General features: G+C 38.5%; 1 long non-coding RNA gene across 2 annotated transcripts; it reads right to left on the bottom strand.

Moving 5' to 3' along the window:
• Positions 1–632: 632 nt before the first annotated feature.
• Positions 633–5,194, bottom strand: LOC132129383 (uncharacterized). 2 transcript variants are annotated; one of them, XR_009428500.1, is made up of 5 exons: positions 5,115–5,194; positions 4,428–4,671; positions 4,063–4,293; positions 3,865–3,934; positions 633–649 (listed from the first exon to the last, which is right to left on the bottom strand). It is a non-coding gene; the product is annotated as an uncharacterized LOC132129383 (long non-coding RNA). The 2 variants fall into 2 exon arrangements; XR_009428501.1 differs by having other exon boundaries at positions 4,428–4,661; positions 5,115–5,129.
• Positions 5,195–17,172: the final 11,978 nt, after the last annotated feature.

Genomic DNA, 17,172 nt, shown 5'->3' with positions numbered 1-17,172 from the left:
TAAATATCACTTTTTACACACAAATAATAATTATCAAAATGAAAATATTTATTAAAAACAAGAGTAAAGTCAAAAAGTAACATGTAAGAAGAAATGCAGGAAAGGATGGCATTAACAGCTACATTTCATTAAGCATTGAACATTCGTTGAATATAACTTAAGATCAAATTGGACTTTGTTCAATTGTATATATTGTATAAAAATATACGAAAACACTATTATACAATAAATTTACAATTAGTTAGATTCTTTACCAACTATTCTGGCATGACAGTAGACAAATAAATCACAACATTAACTCTGATATTATAACATTTAACAGACGTGTGTGTGTGTAAGAATGTGAGCATGTGTATGAATGACAGAGTGTAAACTCTTCTACTAAACACACAAAAAGCATTTAACATTGTTTTTACAAATGATACACTTACAGTTTGTTTCATAGTCCATGAATACAGATCAAGCATCACAGTCAATTTTCATGATCTCTTTAGCATAATTGAAGTAGTCATGAAGAAGCCCCTTCAGCACATGTGACATCTTCTACATCATCCAGGGCAGCGTCCTCCTGCAGCATCAGTTTAGGGGAAAGGACGTTCTCTTCTCTGACCAGCATTCATCCAGTCATCGCCTGATCTTCATCAGTGGCCTAGAAAGAGAAACACATTTGAAAAAATAAAACATTTAATTAAACTATCCATTTTCAGGTAGAGGTGTATTCACATCTGTAAGGATAGGTAAATGTGACGAGTGGGGCGGGGCCGAGGGACATGGGAGCGAGGCCGGCGGAGTGATTGGTGATGAACTACACCTGTTCGTCCCACCGGTCTCGAGGCCCATGGAGGAGATGGAAGGATATAAAACTGGAGCGACGACAGTGAAGGACGAGAGAGGACCAGGCCTGGGCTTTTAGTTGTGTTTTGGTTTTTATTTTATGCGCACCAGTCGTCCGTGAGGGGCTGGTGCGCTGTTTTGTGTTTATTTTGTTATTAAAATGTTTTTGATTGTCCGCCGGTTCCCGCCTCCTTCTTCCGGATGAATATGAAGGTTGATATCGTTACAGTGGTGCCGAAGCCCGGGAGAAGGAGGGACGCGCTGCTGAAGATCCCTCGCCGTTGTGGTGAATCTGCGGTGCCATCGAGCTGGCGAGGAGTGTGCCGCCATGGACGCTCGAGGCGGTGGACTGGAGCGAGTTGCCGGGGACGGGCGAGCTCGCTACCGGCCGCCCACGATGTGGAGAGACGGCTGCCGTCCGTGAGGGAGCGGAGGAGTCGGCGCCGTTCGCCAGGTGGCCGGAGCCTGCTGCCTCCGCCGGAACGGGGAGGAGCAGGGAACGGGGGACTCCTGCCGGCTGCCCAAAACCGGAGGAGCCGTCGCCGTCCACCGGGCGGCGGAGGAGTGTCGTGCCGTCCGCCGAGGGCCGTCCAGTGCCACCGCCAGGCACCGCGGAGGAGATCACCCAGCTGGTGGAGGGCCGAGCAGCGGTGCGTCTGGGAACCGGAATTTTTTTTTTTTTTCCCTCTCTCCCCTCTCTCGTCTCTGTCGCTCCTCCTTCCATCTCCTTTTCTCTCGCCTCGCCTGTCCTACCCCCAGGTTCCCGCAGGTCCCCGGGAGCGGCCCCCCCGGAGGGAGGGGGGGGGGGAGTAGAGCGCAGTCTCGGGAGTACCCCCCGGCCTGCGAGGGGCGATGGGGGTATGTGACGAGTGGGGCGGGGCCGAGGGACATGGGAGCGAGGCCGGGGGAGTGATTGGAGATGAACTACACCTGTTCGTCCCACCGGTCTCGAGGCCCATGGAGGAGATGGAAGGATATAAAACTGGAGCGACGACAGTGAAGGACGAGAGAGGACCAGGCCTGGGCTTTTAGTTGTGTTTTGGTTTTTATTTTATGCGCACCAGTCGTCCGTGAGGGGCTGGTGCGCTGTTTTGTGTTTATTTTGTTATTAAAATGTTTTTGATTGTCCGCCGGTTCCCGCCTCCTTCTTCCGGATGAATATGAAGGTGGATATCGTTACAGTAAATAATCTGTGTTAAAGTTTCAACACTTTGTGTGGTTTAATGTCTCGGTCCACCACAGCGCTCCAGAATGCTATAATGACAGCACTAGTGTGAGGGCACATAATATTGTTTGAATAAATATACTGCTTTTAGAAAACTTCTTTACTGAAACATTAGAACAGACATGACATTCACATTTAGGGATGGGCGTTTTCCGCAAATATCACATTCGAATATTTGAGCTCACAAAAAATGAATATTCAAATATTAGTTTATTTAAATTAAGTTTAATGAGACAGACATTATTTTTCAGCAACATTTATTGTTTCCGTCATTTTGAACAAGCTTACACACAATAAACTTGAACATTACACATCGTGTTTTGTAGCTGAAAACCTTTAAAAATGCGTGCAAACAAACAAAAGTAGATTAAAAGCAACAACAAAAAAAAAAGTGAAAAAAGAAAAAATGTAAAGCAGCCTCTTGTTAAGAAATACAGGCATGTAAACATGATCGGGGGAAAGTCAGCTCCTTAGTCTGTTAACAATAAGGCCGGCCGCAGAGAAAACGCGCTCTGACGGCACAGACGTTGGCGGGACTCACAAATAACGGTGTGCTAAGCAAATAAGTTTTGCGAAGCGCTTCCTGTTTTGGTTTCACCACTGAATTGGATCCTCATCTGGTGAAATACATGGCTCCAGCAAGAACTGTTCCCACTCGTCTCGGCTGGACTCTCTGTAATCATCGCTGAAGAACTGGCTCAGCCTTTTCCGACGAGTGGGCATTGCATCTTCTTCATCGTTGGTGACGGCGGCTGCATCCGCACCACTCGCATCAGGAAAATGATCTGATAATGTTCAAAAAAGTTTTTTTTCTTACTTCTCTCATGTTTTCATCGAGAAACCAGGCAGACGCGAGAAGAGGAGTTTTCACTGTATTCTCCAAGTTAGCGGTGTTTATTCGTCGCTTGGGAGATGCCGCAACAATGTTCTTGAATTCGGTCACTTTCTATGATTCTCCACGCCATATATGAAGTACTGTAGAAGACCGCAGTTCTTAGGGGCCGTTCACTTATCGCGTCTTTTGCACGCTCAAGTTTGTTATTTCCTATGTAGGCATGCGGTATGCGCACTGATAATGGAAGTGACGCAGTCGCGATGCCCGTTTTTCCAGGTGCGTCCGCACTGCATCGAGTTAAAAACATCTCTACTTTTCTGAATGCCGCAAGTGCACCGCAGGTCATGTGACAAGAACTAAACATTCAGCTTCATCCTTTCCTGTAACAACGTTGAAAGCTCAGCCAAGATAAAGGAATTGATCATAGCTGTATATGGATTGCCATTTTGAAATAAATTTAGTAGCAGAGCTACTGCAAGCGATTTTTTGTGCTGCAAATCCATTTATCCTTTGCTGAAATTTCTGCGTCTTCATGGAGAGAGCACGTCATTAGCAGACGCCTCAGGAGCGCTTCTGCCCGAGCGCCTTGGAAAGAAGGAGAAAGCGGCGCGCCTAGTGTTTTCCATGCATTTTTAGGCACAATATGTAAACGGCCCCTAATTTTTTTTGCTTGCATACATCTTCAAATATGCCGTGGAGAATCACAGAAAGTGACCAAATAAGGTTTTATTGTGAACATTTTTTTTTTTTGGCGAAATTCGAATATCATATTTACTTATCGAATAATTAGAGCAGAATGAATTACTTCTACAATAACTATTTATGAGGCTTTAAAATACTGATTATCTAGACTAAAAATGGATTAACAAAATTATGAGAAAATGAAAAATATATTCATTTCAATATATTCAAGTCTTATAGGTTTGGAATGACATGAGGGCAAGTAAATAATTTTGTGTGTGAAATTTACCTTTAAGAGGGAATACCAGGAATGATGACTCTCCAAATCAGACAAGACAACTCCAAAGTTGGTTTGAGTTCTGCAATGAACAACACAGACATCAATGGTTTTAATGAAATGAGCACGTAATCACACCGTTGTTGCATCAAAATGTGAAGTAAACCAGCAGGAGACAACAGAACCATTTATTTTCTAAAAATAACTTACATAAACTCTCAAAAGAATGATGCTCTCCCATGTCTCTGGCTTTTAACATCTACAAAAACAAAAAACAAACATTATTTTACTCTTAGTAAAAAACAACAACAACAACTGATAACATGAAATTATGAAGTTTACTTGCCTTAAACTATCTTTCCCTGTCTTCTGAAGAAGCTGAGAAAACCACCTCCTCACACAAGCAGACTTCTGTGTCCTTAACTCCAGTTAGTTTGAGTTCTGCAAAGAGGGATATCAATGGTTTCAATAAAATATGAACATGTGATCACACTGCTGTTGCATCAAAATGTGACTTAAACAGGGAGGACACAACAGAAACATAAATTTTCAAAAAAATAAAAAATAAATAACACATCAGTCTCAAAAGAATGAAGTTATCTTGTCTCTGGATTTCAACATCTACAAAAACAAACATTATTTTAGTCTTAGTAAAAATAAAGATAACGTTGTTATTCTGAAGTTTACTCTCCTTAAACCCGCCTGTCCCTCTCTTCAGAAGAACACATCCTCCTCCTCACAGTCTGAGACTCTCACACAAACAGCTTCTGTGTCTTTAACTCTCGGCGAGAGGACAATGAAGACACGAGCTCGACAAGTCTGAAATATTACATGCAAAACATACTTTTAACAGTTACCACTTCAACAGCCTCAAAATAATTATGCTAGTCTTTACTACACAATGCCATTTCCTTTAGGAGACAAACATACATTCAGTTTAACCGCGAAAAAAAAAACAAGTTAACATGAGTGTAACCGTGACCATAACAGTCTATTAACGCCTCAAAAAGTACAGATAATGTAAAATCTTATGTAAATATGACAAAATACATTCACTGACGTTATATTAAAATTACCTCTTCCGTAAGGTAACGTTAAATGATGCCGTTAAGACCTCCGTGTCTGAGGCAAAAACTGCGTCAGTTTTTTTTTTTGTAATATAACGTTAAGCTTCTTTGTTTCCGCCTTTCATAAAACCTTCCGCCTTTCATACAACTGGGTAAACAATAAACGATAACTTTACATTTTGAATATTTACTTACCATAGTCTTTCACTCGCTTCTCGCTTCTTTCACGCTGAGAAAATGGCGGCTGCTCGCACTGGAGACGCATGCTGGAGACGCATGCTGGAGACGTACGATCTTGACGTGACGTGCGTGCTCTCCTTCACGTCCGCGTTCTCAACCCAGTCCCGCTGGGTTAAAACGAAGAACATCCCAAAATCCTATCCAGCAGCCTCAACCAAGCATTTGGGTTGGAAAAACAACCCAGCGTTTTTTAGAGTGAATGCTCAGGTAGGCAGTGCCATTTAAACGATGCCCAATTGGCACTAAGGGGCCTAAAGTGTGCCAAGAAAACATCCTCCACACTATTACACCACCACCACCCGCCTGCACAGAGGTAACAAGGCATGATGGATCCATGTTCTCATTCTGTTTACGCCAAATTCTGACTCTACCATCTGAATGTCTCAACAGAAATCGAGACTCATCAGACCAGGCAAAATTTTTCGATTCAGTCTTCAACTGTCCAATTTTGGTGAGCTCGTGCAAATTGTAGCCTCTTTTTCCTATTTGTAGAGGAGATGAGTGGTAACCGGTGGGATCTTCTGCCGTTGTAGCCCATCCGCCTCAAGGTTTTGCGTGTTGTGGCTTCACAAATGCTTTGCTGCATACCTCGTTGTAACGAGTGGTTATTTCAGTCAAAGTTGCTCTTCTATCAGCTTGAATCAGTCGGGCCATTCTCCTCTGACCTCTAGCATCAACAAGGCATTTTCACCCACAGGACTGCCGCATACTGGATGTTTTTCCCTTTTCACATCATTCTTTGTAAACCCTAGAAATGGTTGTGTGTGAAAATCCCAGTAACTGAGCAGATTGTGAAATACTCAGACCGGCCCGTCTGGCACCAACAACCATGCCACGCTCAAAATTGCTTAAATCACCTTTCTTTCCCATTCTGACATTCAGTTTGGAGTTCAGGAGATTTTCTTGACCAGGACCACACCCCTAAATGCATTGAAGCAACTGCCATGTGATTGGTTGATTAGATAATTGCATTAATGAGAAATTGAACAGGTGTTCCTAATAATCCTTTAGGTGACTGTATACAGACATAAGAATATTGAACATTTAATTGCCCATATTGAGCTCCTCGCGCTGGATGATCGAACGAGAGATGCAGGCAGTTGGGAACACCTGGTCTGTGAATGGCCAGGGGTCAGTAAGTGACGGATCAGGAAGTGAGGATGGGGAAATGGAAGTTGGAAGCGGGAATTTGGAAGAATGGAAAGTAGTAAAGAAAAAGCGGAAAAATAAAGATAGAGACGAATCATATGGTAATGACATTGAAATCGGAAAACAAACGGTGAAAAGGAGTGAAGATGAGTACAAGGTATTTATCAAACTGTTGCAAGAGGGGACTAATTTTGATGAATGGAGCCCAATCAAACTAACCAAAACTCTACATAAAGATATGGGGGAGGTAAGGAGCGCTAAAAAATTGAGAAATGGTTCTTTACTGGTAATATGTAAAAATGTGGAACAACAACAGAAAGCAATAAAGATGAATAAACTTAATGGACTGCGAGTGAAGTGTTTCAATGGTGTATGACAAGAAGATTGTTAGAGGTGTAATAACAGGGATTCCTCTGAGTGAGTCAGTGGATTCAGTGAAAGAAGGGATAAAAAATGTTAAGATCAGGGAAGCAAAACGACTTAAAATAAGAAGGAATGGAAATGTATGTGACAGTCTTTCAATCTTGTTAACGTTTGAGGAAGGAAACATCCCAGGAAAGGTCTTTATCGGTTACATGAGTTACGATGTCAGGGTTTACATTCCACCACCACTGCGGTGTTTTAAATGCCAACGATATGGACATGTATAGCTGCTATATGTAAGGGGAAACAAAGATGTAGCAAATGCAGTGGGGAACACGAATATGGAAAATGTGAAGAGGGGGCAAAGTTAAAATGTTGTAATTGTGGAGGAGAACACAGCGCAGCTTATGGGGGATGTGAGGCTAACAAAAGAATGCAGGAGGTACAGCGAGTTAAAGTAATCCAAGGAGTGTCATTTGCAGAAGCAACTAAGAAGGTCCCAAAGGGTGTGCCGGTAGAACTAATAAAGGAAAGGACTAAAGCTGTTAGGGAATGTGCAAAGTGTGATCAATTAAAAGAAGATACGCTGATTGTGAATAAAAGTGATTTTGTACTCTTCATGGCTGAGATAATCAATTGTTCGGCACAGACCAGGAGTAGGACTGAAAGAATTAAAATAATTGTTAAGTCAGCCGAAAAATACTTGGATGTAAAGGGAATGAATTGGGAAAGAGTTAGAGACAATCTTAAGGATGAAGAACAACAATCACAGACATGGGATGGGGCTGTATAATGGTTTTTATAATTCTCCAGTGGAATGCTAGGAGTTTAAGTGCAAACGGTCAAGAATTTAAGAAATATGTCGAAAGTTTAAAAGAAAAACCTAATATAATTTGTGTACAAGAAACATGGCTAGTGCCTAGGTTGGATTTTGTAATTAAAGGATATAATTCGGTAAGAAAGGATAGGGAAGTAGGTAAAGGAGGAGGAGTTGTAATTTTTATACAAAGGGGAATTCAATATAAAGAGATTAAGAAGGGGAATGAATTGGAATATATTGCTATTGAAGTAAGGTCAAGTGAGGATACAATGATAATTATAAACTATTATAATCCATGCAGACAAATGGAGATAAAGCAACTGGAGGATATTTGGAAGGATTTGACAGGGAGACTTATCTGGTGTGGGGATTTTAATGCACACAGTACATTATGGGGAGAGAAGGATGATGTGAACGGGAATGTAATTGAAGAATATATGGAAGAGAAAGAGTTAGTATGTCTGAATGATGGGTCTGGCACCAGAATAGATGTGGCAAGAGGAACAGAGTCAGTAATAGATCTTACTATTGTTACAAAAAAAACATTGCAGATAAATGTGACTGGGAGGTGCTGAAAGGAAGTACAGTAGGGAGTGATCACTATCCTATTAGAATTCAGATAGGAGTGGAAGTAGGGATTGAACATGGAGTAAGAGAAGAGAGATGGATTTTAGAAAAAGCAGATTGGGATTTAAAAGAGTTTAAAGAGTTAAAGAGAACACATAATATTCTGAATTAAGTTCAATATAAAAGAGCACAGGCATTAGTCAGGAAAACAACAAGGAAAGCTAAAAAAAGAGTACTGGAAAAAGTTTTGTGATTCTATTGGACGAACTACTCCAGTGGAGAGAGTTTGTAATATGATTAAAAAAATGAAAGGGAATGGAAGGGAATATGATTATCCAATGCTGATTGAGGGGCAAAGAACTATCATTAGTAATAAGGAAAAAGCAGAGGTTATAGCAAAAACATTAGTCAAGGTGCATAGCACAGGCAATTTAAATCATGAAGAAAAGAGAGGTAGAGAAGAAACAGTAAGAAAATATAAGTGGGTGTTTGACAATCAGGATAGAGAAGGGGAGGTATTGGATGTATTATTTACGAAGTCAGAACTAAATATGGCATTGAGGAAATTAGGTAAGTCATCTCCAGGGAGAGATAAAATCTGTTATTCCATGTTGGAAAATTTAAGTGATAAAGGGAATGATGTTTTATTACATCTATATAATAAAGTATGGATAGATGGATGCATTCCTAGATCATGGAAGGAGTCTATAATTATTCCTATTAGGAAACCTGGGAAAGATCCCCAAAAAGCGAATAACTATAGACCTATTGCTTTAGCCTCCCAGATGGGAAAAACTATGGAGAGGATGATAAATGACAGGCTTAAGTATTGGGTAGAAACTAAAGAATTATTGCAAAATTATCAAAGTGGATTCAGGAAAGGTAGAGGTACCATGGATCCTATTGTATGCCTTGAAGACATCATAAGGAAGGCTCAGGTGAACAAAGAATCGGTTGTTGTAGTATTTTTTGATATTGAAAAGGCATACGATATGTTGTGGAAAGAAGGTATGCCAATTAAGCTTAAACTATTGGGAATTAAGGGAAGGATGTTTCAATGGATAAAAGGGTTTTTATCTGACAGAACAATTCAAATCAAAATAAATGGGGAATTAAGTGAGAGTTAAGGCCCTTTCACACCGGATGCGTAACGAAAAAGCGAAACGAAAAAGCGAATAGTTCGCGTCAAAACCATTCACATCAGCCGCAACGCGAATTTGCGATGTCTGTGACGTTCAGAGAGCTTCAACATTCCAAAACTTTCGCGCCGACAGTTGAGAAAATGGACACTTCAACATCATCATCCAGTGAAGACGAGCTTTTCATTTTCTTTAAAAGACAGAAAAGAAGGTTTTGGGTGCACCCAGTCCTAAACAACAGAGTCTGAAGGGGAGTATGCCAATCTTGTACAGGAGCTAAAACTTTATCATGGCCGGTTCCGCACTTACTTTTTGGATGTCTGTGGGACAATTCGAGGAGCTCCTTCCGATAGTGGCACCGCATCTGACGAGACAAACTTCAGGGAACCAATTGATCCGGAGCAGCGTCTGGCAGTCTGCTTAAGGTGAGCTGTCCTCTTAAAAACTTCAGCCCATAGAACTACTGCTAAAATTCGCGCTCTGCAGCGTCTGTGAACACAATGCCCGCCTACTTTGATTTGATTAGTCATCTCAAATATTCTGACACTTTGACGGGCAATGACAGGCCAATGAGACTCAGATTAAGCCTTTTTGTCGCCTCAAAAGTAAAAAAAAATCTACATCGAAGCGAAAAAAATAAAAGTCGTTTTTTCGCCTCAGCACATTCGCGTTCGGTGTGAAAGCACTCATTACACAAACCGCTGATCAAAAAATAATACCATCGCGCGAATTATTCGCGCGTCAAAATCGCGTCCAGTGTGAAAGGACCTTTACAGGGTGGAAAATGGTGTCCCTCAAGGGAGCATTATTAGTCCACTATTATTTTCAATAATGATTGATGATGTTTTTAAGAATATACAAAATTCAGTTGGAGCAGCATTATTTGCTGATGATGGAGCAATGTTGAAAAAGGGAAGAAATTTAGATTTTGTGGTGAATAAGATGCAGCAGGCAGTAAACAGAGTGCAAGAGTGGGCCCTTCAATGGGGATTTAGAATCTCAATAGAATAAAACAAAGACGTTATTCTTCTCTAGGAAGAAAATAAGTATGAATGTGAAAATCAAATTATCTGGGATAGAATTAGAACGAGTGGAATTGTTTAAATATTTGGGGATTTGGTTTGACAAAAGTTTAACTTGGTCAATGCATATCCAGAAAATAATTGATAAATGCAAAAAAGTGTTGAATGTGATGAGATGTTTGCGTGGAGTAGATTGGGGAGCAAGTAGACCTGCTCTTAAAGCCATTTATACAGGGCTGATGAGATCGGTATTGGATTATGGGTGTATAGTGTATGGATCTGCTGCTAAAACATTCTTAAAGAAATTAGATATAATTCAGAACCAAGGGTTGAGGTTATGCTGCGGGGGAATTAAGACCACGTCAGTGGCAGCAATACAGGTAGAGATGGGGGAGATGCCTCTCCATCTGAGAAGAGATCAGCTATCTATTGTATACTGGGCAAATTTGAGGGGTCATACTGGAAAACATATGAGTCAATCAGTTCTAGGACAGTGTCAAGAGAGAGGAAATGACCTAATAAGAAGTTTTGGTTGGACAATAAGGCAGAAGGTAATATCAATGGGAATCAGTGATCTGGAAATAAGCCCTTCGGTAATATATCCAGTGGTACCTCCTTGGATATTGTCAGAAGTTCCAGTCGATTTAGGCTTATTGGAGGAAAAGGAGGTTAATGGAATAGATCATTACAGGGCTCACAAGTATATAACAAGCAAATATAAAGAAGGAATTATATTGTATACTGATGCGTCTAAACGGACTGATAAGAAAATGGGAATTGCTTATGTTATCCCTCAATTAAACATTGAATTTGCTAAAAGAATTAATGATGATTTAGCTGTATATACAGCAGAAATGATAGCAATATAGATGGCAGTGATGTGGGTAGAGAGCAATAGACCTAAACAAGCTGTGATAGCTTCAGACTCTAGTTCAGCTTTGATAAGCCTAAAGCATCTTCACTCTAAGTCTAGACAGGACATAGTGTTCGAAATAATGCAATTAGAAAACAATCTGATTAAGTTTGGTATTAGTACTACATTTATATGGGTACCAGCTCATATAGGTGTAGGAGGTAATGAATTGGCTGACAAATGTGCGAAAAAAGCAGCAGAGAAGTCTGAAGTAGAGGTAAATATTAAATACAGTAAAGCTGAAATTAAAAGTATAATTAAAGCAAAAATTAATGGAAAATGGCAGTGTTTATGGGATAATGAAAAGTCTGGAAGACATTTGTGACAAGAACAAGAAAAGTGGGAAAGAACAGGAACACATGTAGAAGTAAGCGTGAAGAAGATGTGGTATCTAGAATGAGGCTAGGTCATACAGGATTAAATAGAACATTATTTATAATGAAAAAACATGTAGATGGAATATGTGAATATTGCAATAGTCAAGAGACTATAGAGCATGTAATTATGTATTGTCCTAAATATCATCAAGCCAGACAAAGATTAATTTCACAACTTGGTGAGAATCAGATGACATTAAATTTGCATGATATATTGCAAAGAGGATCTGGTGAAAATTGTTTTTCTTTTTTGTTTACTTTTTTGAAGATTACTGGATTATTAAATAGAATTTAACGAAGTGTAGGTCAACCCTTGATCCACACTCCAGTCCAGATAGTGGCGGTAATGCACCGGTAGCTGGTTGCCAACCGCCATATAAAAAGAAGAAGAAGAAGAAGAAGAAGAAGAAGAATTGCCCATATTTTAATTGAAAATATGTAATAATATGTAACACAGTGGCTTACAGATTTAGTGAAGGTGAAGATGTCTGAATATTCAACAAGATTAGTTAAAAAATTAGATAAATGAACCTCAAAACTGTTTTGACTGACTAAAACTCACAAATGTCAATATTTGCTTGTGAAACAATCTTCATGACCTTTGGTAGATATGAATGGTTATCTTTTTTGTTTTGTTACTTTTTAAGTGTATGGGCATGAGAAGTGGTGATATGCTTTGTGTGATAAATGTTCCCTGTGGAGTTCTGGTAATGGTTCCCACATCTTCAGCATTCACCTACGAAACCACCTTTTGTGTTTGACTCCCTTCAATACAACAACGTCATAATATTATAATCACAGATATAAAAAAGCCTTTCTTGGTCTGGAACCGGGAAACTTGATGAGCATCTGGGAATGTTGGGAGTCTTAAGTTATTAATGTGAGTTGTAAAAATTAATGGAAACAGTTACTGTTAAAAATGGTTAAAAGTTACCGAGAGCAACTTACAGAAGCTTATGTCAGAGAAAATGGTTTTGAGGGCCATCCCATTCTTCCTGCACTATTTGGGCTCATCTACTTCTGTTTTCAGTGGATTCAGTTCAGTTGCTTCATTTTCTCCAGAACTTTGCATAAATCAGGCTTTTTTTGGACAATCATATGATACTGGACCACCCAGTCATCAAATACAGCAACAAATATGTTCCTAATCCTCTGTGAAACTCAATACATGACTCTATATGAATCTCTTGTGTGATAACGAGTATTAAATAACATCAGTAACTTTTTCAAGTTTCTTTGTTGACATCACAATCAACCAAATCATGTTTCTCAGACTGAACAGAACGTGGACCAATAGAGTAGCTAATCGACATTCAATCTCTCCAACAGAAAGCTCAATGTCGAAGCTTTAGGTCACTTGTTCATTCGAACCCTTTGACATGTTGGGGCCCTCAGAAAAAAAAGAAGAAGCAACATACAACAGAGCTAACAGATATTCATGATCACATCTACTGTATTTTCTCAGCGTTAATCGATTCCAGAGGGTTAAACGCCTTTCATTGTCACAATGACTGTGGTATTTAGTTCCTCTTTAAACAGAAATAGGCATTTTTGTGGGTAAAATGACGGAAGTATAAGACAACCAAACTGTTAATATCACAAAACAGATGGATAGTTGTGTTATTTGAGAAACCTTTCTCAAACTTCCTTGCTTCAAGTTCTTTACAAGATACTTCTACCATCAAATAATCAGAATATTTTACCCAAAACTGAAAATTCTATCAATTATCTCCCTCATGTCATATCAAGCCAGTATGACACACACGTGCATGCACACACACACACACTCACACACAAACAGGCACACACACACACACACACACGCACGCACGCACGCACACACACACGTTTATTTAGCTATCTAAATGGGGACATTCTATAGGCATAATGCTATAGGCTTATCCTGGCCCTAGCTCTAAACCTACCCCTCACACAAAACATTCTGCACCTTTAGATTTTCAAAAAATCTTAATTCTGTATGCTTTATAAGTTGTTTTCTTCATGGGGACATAAAAATTACAAAAATTCCCCAAAATGTCAGGGTAATAGGATATCTTTGATCAGATTGATATTCTGATGTTATTCACTGACTGCCTCCCTTTGTCAGAGCTCACAAATAGTAGAAGAAATGTTTGCCAGTGACTGGAGAAATGAATTTCAGTTGCTTTGCAAAATGATTCACAGTTTCGAAGAGCTCAAAAGACCACATGCTGGTGACGCCTGCTGGTCAACACTTAATTTAAGTCTTTTTAAAGACTTACTTCAACAACTGTGTCTCATCTACATAGATACCAATTGCATACCACAATCATTAAGGCCCACAAATGGACACTCTGACAGTCTAAATGTAAGAGTGAAAAAGAATCCCACTGCTCCTGAACTGTTATATTTGCCCTGGTGAAAAAAGTAGACTTAAGAATACTTTTTTAAAAGAGTACTAATTACAAAAATAATATACTTTAAAAGAATACACCTACAGAACTGAATGTAAGATTTTACACTTTAATGTGATTACATAAAAAATTTATTTTCATAAGCTGACATTTATATTTAATGCTAAAAGTTGAACTTTAAAGTTATTTTTTTTGACCCACTTAAGAAGTACATTTGCATATATCACAATTACTTTTAAACTATCTATCATTTATCATAAGCTAAAATATACTTTAATGTCATTTCTAATGATAATTGGAAAGGAGAATAGAGTATGATAGATAATATTATTTATTCTTTTTTTTTTTTTTTGAAAAAAAAACAAAAAAAACAATTGGGATATATATTCAAGATACCATAAGCCTTTGGAGACGGCTTATGGTAGAGAGATGAACATTCAGTTCACGGGCAACAGCTCTGGTGGACATTCCTGCAGTCAGCATGCCAATTGCACACTCCCTCAAAACTTGTGACATTTGTGGCATTGTGCTGTGTGATAAAACTGCACATTTTAGAGTGGGCATTTATTGTGGCCATGCAGCCTAAGGCACACCTGTGCAATAATCATGCTGTCTAATCAGCATCTTTATATGCCACACTTGTGAGGTGGATAGATTATCTCTGCAAAGGAGAATTGCTCACTAACACAGATTTAGACAGATTTGTGAACAATATTTGAGAGAAATAGGCCTTTGTGTACATAGCTCATGAAAAATTGGGGCAAAAACAAAGTTTTTTAAGAGCATTATTAAAGGATTATTAAAACAATTATTTAAAATGTGCATTAAAGTAAAAACATTATTACAAAGTGTCCGTGTAAGTTTATTTAAATGTGTGGATAAACAATCTCTGATATTTGATACATTTCTAGGTCTCTAAATTACCAAAATGTTGATGAAAAATATGTTGTGCACAATTATTATTATTTTTAAGGAATAAAAAGGCCTTGTGATATAATTGTAAAAAAATGTCTTCCTTCCTTGACTTTCATTCTTTTTAATATTATTTCATATGTCAGGCTACAGGGTTAAGTAAACTTACCTAAACTTTTATTTAACTAACATCACATTATCTGCAAGTACATTTTTTTAAAGTATACTACACGTGCACATTCAATACAATAAAGCACAGCTCTTTTTCACAAGGTGGAACACTGCCCAACCAATCACATTGATCAACTGTATCAATATTAATTTGGTTTGTGTCTTGTTGCTTTGTTGCAATCTGTATTGTTAAAAGCGCTGTATAAATAAAGGTTACTTTATTGATCTTTCATGTCTCATAAAGCAGTATCACACTTGCAATCATGCATTTGTGACAAGAGAAGGGCCCATAAAGTGGCATACATTTAATACTAAGTATTACATGACAGACAAGTATTTGTTCTCTCTGAGACCCTGTTTCCAAAGTTAACACAGATTGATTTAGTTTCACCATGGCCTTGGTCTCAAAGCTGGCAGCTCCTCCCTCTCAGTTATCTGCATCTGTAGTGGGTCAAGTCCTACTGTTTCCAGCCTTTGTTCCTTGCAAGATATAGAGCAAAGGATCTCTCACCTGCCATATTCATTACACATCGCAGCTTTGGGAAATAAAAAAAAAGTATAAAAGCTTTTATGAGGATGTTCTACACAACACTTGTTTCTGGGTTAGGCTGAAAACTCATGGTCATAAAATCCACAAAGTATGTGGCAAATGTCATATTCATCTCCACACAACATCTGAAAGAACAACAGAAGTGGAAATTAACTTTAACATTAGCTTTATCAAAATTAGTCAGACCAAATCAAGTCAGTTCACCCAAAAACAAAATTCCGTCATCATTTTGTATGACTTTTATCTTCTGTAAAATTAAACATCATACATGTTGAAGAATGTTCATACTGCTCTTTCCATACAGTGAAATCATACCGTGACCAAGGGCTGTCAATGCTTACAAAAATCTGAGTAAAATACCTTAACACTGGTCTTTTTGTCTCATGGTCAATTCTCCATCTGAAGTCATTCAATAGCTTCCTAACTGGAAAAAGCATTATTATGGATTATAGAACATAGCATTTTAGCTAGAAATGAGAGTTTAAAGTTAAAACATCTCAATGATGCATTTGTTTCTAATAAACACGCAGCTTTTCACTTCCCAAGATGTTTACTGATGGACTGGAGTGGTGTGGATTATTGTGAAGTTTTTATCTTTTCACTTCCCAAGATGTTTACTGATGGACTGGAGTGGTGTGGATTATTGTGAAGTTTTTATCAGCTTTTTGGACTCTTATTCTGATGGCACCCATTCACTGCAGTGCATAAATTACTGAAGAAGTCATGCTACATTTCTACAAATCTGAAGAAGAAACAAACTGGATGGTCTAAGGATGAGTACATTTTCAAGAAATGTAAATTGTTGGGGAACTATTCCATTAACATTTAACTATTTCTTTTTGCTCATTGTCTGTCCTGCCTCAAATGTCTACTTAAGCGTTTCTGTACTCCACCAAAAGTAATGACCATATTTAAAGTTGAGATACATACATACCTATGGCAGAAGTTTAGAATTTCAGAAACATTTTTGAAAAGACTTCAGATGAACTAAGTGCCAAGTCATGAAATCTAACTAACTTTATTAGGTGGAGACAACATTTCTTTTTCTTTCTCAGTTTCACCCTCTCTCTCTGTTTCCTTTTCTCATCAGTCCCTCCCACTTTGTATATTTATTTATTGTTTTCTGTTATCCTCTCATATCATATATTAAGTACGAGAGGATGGGCTCCCAAGGCCTCTACTGATTGGCCAGAAGTGTTCCTGCTCTAAAGCTCAAAAGAATCCAAACACCTTTTTGTGTCTGACTTCAGTGTAAACCACTATTTGTAATATTTCAGGTACTGTCAACGATGAGAGTGCTAGAGACATTGGGTGTTGTAGTTTTGGTGACTCTAACACAGGTAGATTTATAATTCTGTTCAAATAAAATATTCATTTATGAATGCTTTTTAAAATGTATTAAAATGTAAAATGTATGTCAATAATTTAAAATCCTTGAATAAATATTGATATTATTTCTCAATTTTTCGACAGATACTGACCACTCAGGCACAAGGTAAGCTAACATCTCCAGAAGATGATTATTTATTTATTCATTTTCAAGTTTCATTGCTGGCTTAGGACAAGTCATTCAGTCATTAAAACTATAGATGCTCTAGTTAATTAACTCTAGAGGGGTAGGTTTATATTTGTATAGG

The sequence above is a fragment of the Carassius carassius genome, chromosome 46, assembly GCF_963082965.1.
Source record: "Carassius carassius chromosome 46, fCarCar2.1, whole genome shotgun sequence".
In the NCBI taxonomy this organism is placed as follows: domain Eukaryota; kingdom Metazoa; phylum Chordata; class Actinopteri; order Cypriniformes; family Cyprinidae; genus Carassius; species Carassius carassius.
Note: the sequence above shows the minus strand (reverse complement) of the source record. Positions and strands in the feature narration are given on the sequence as shown.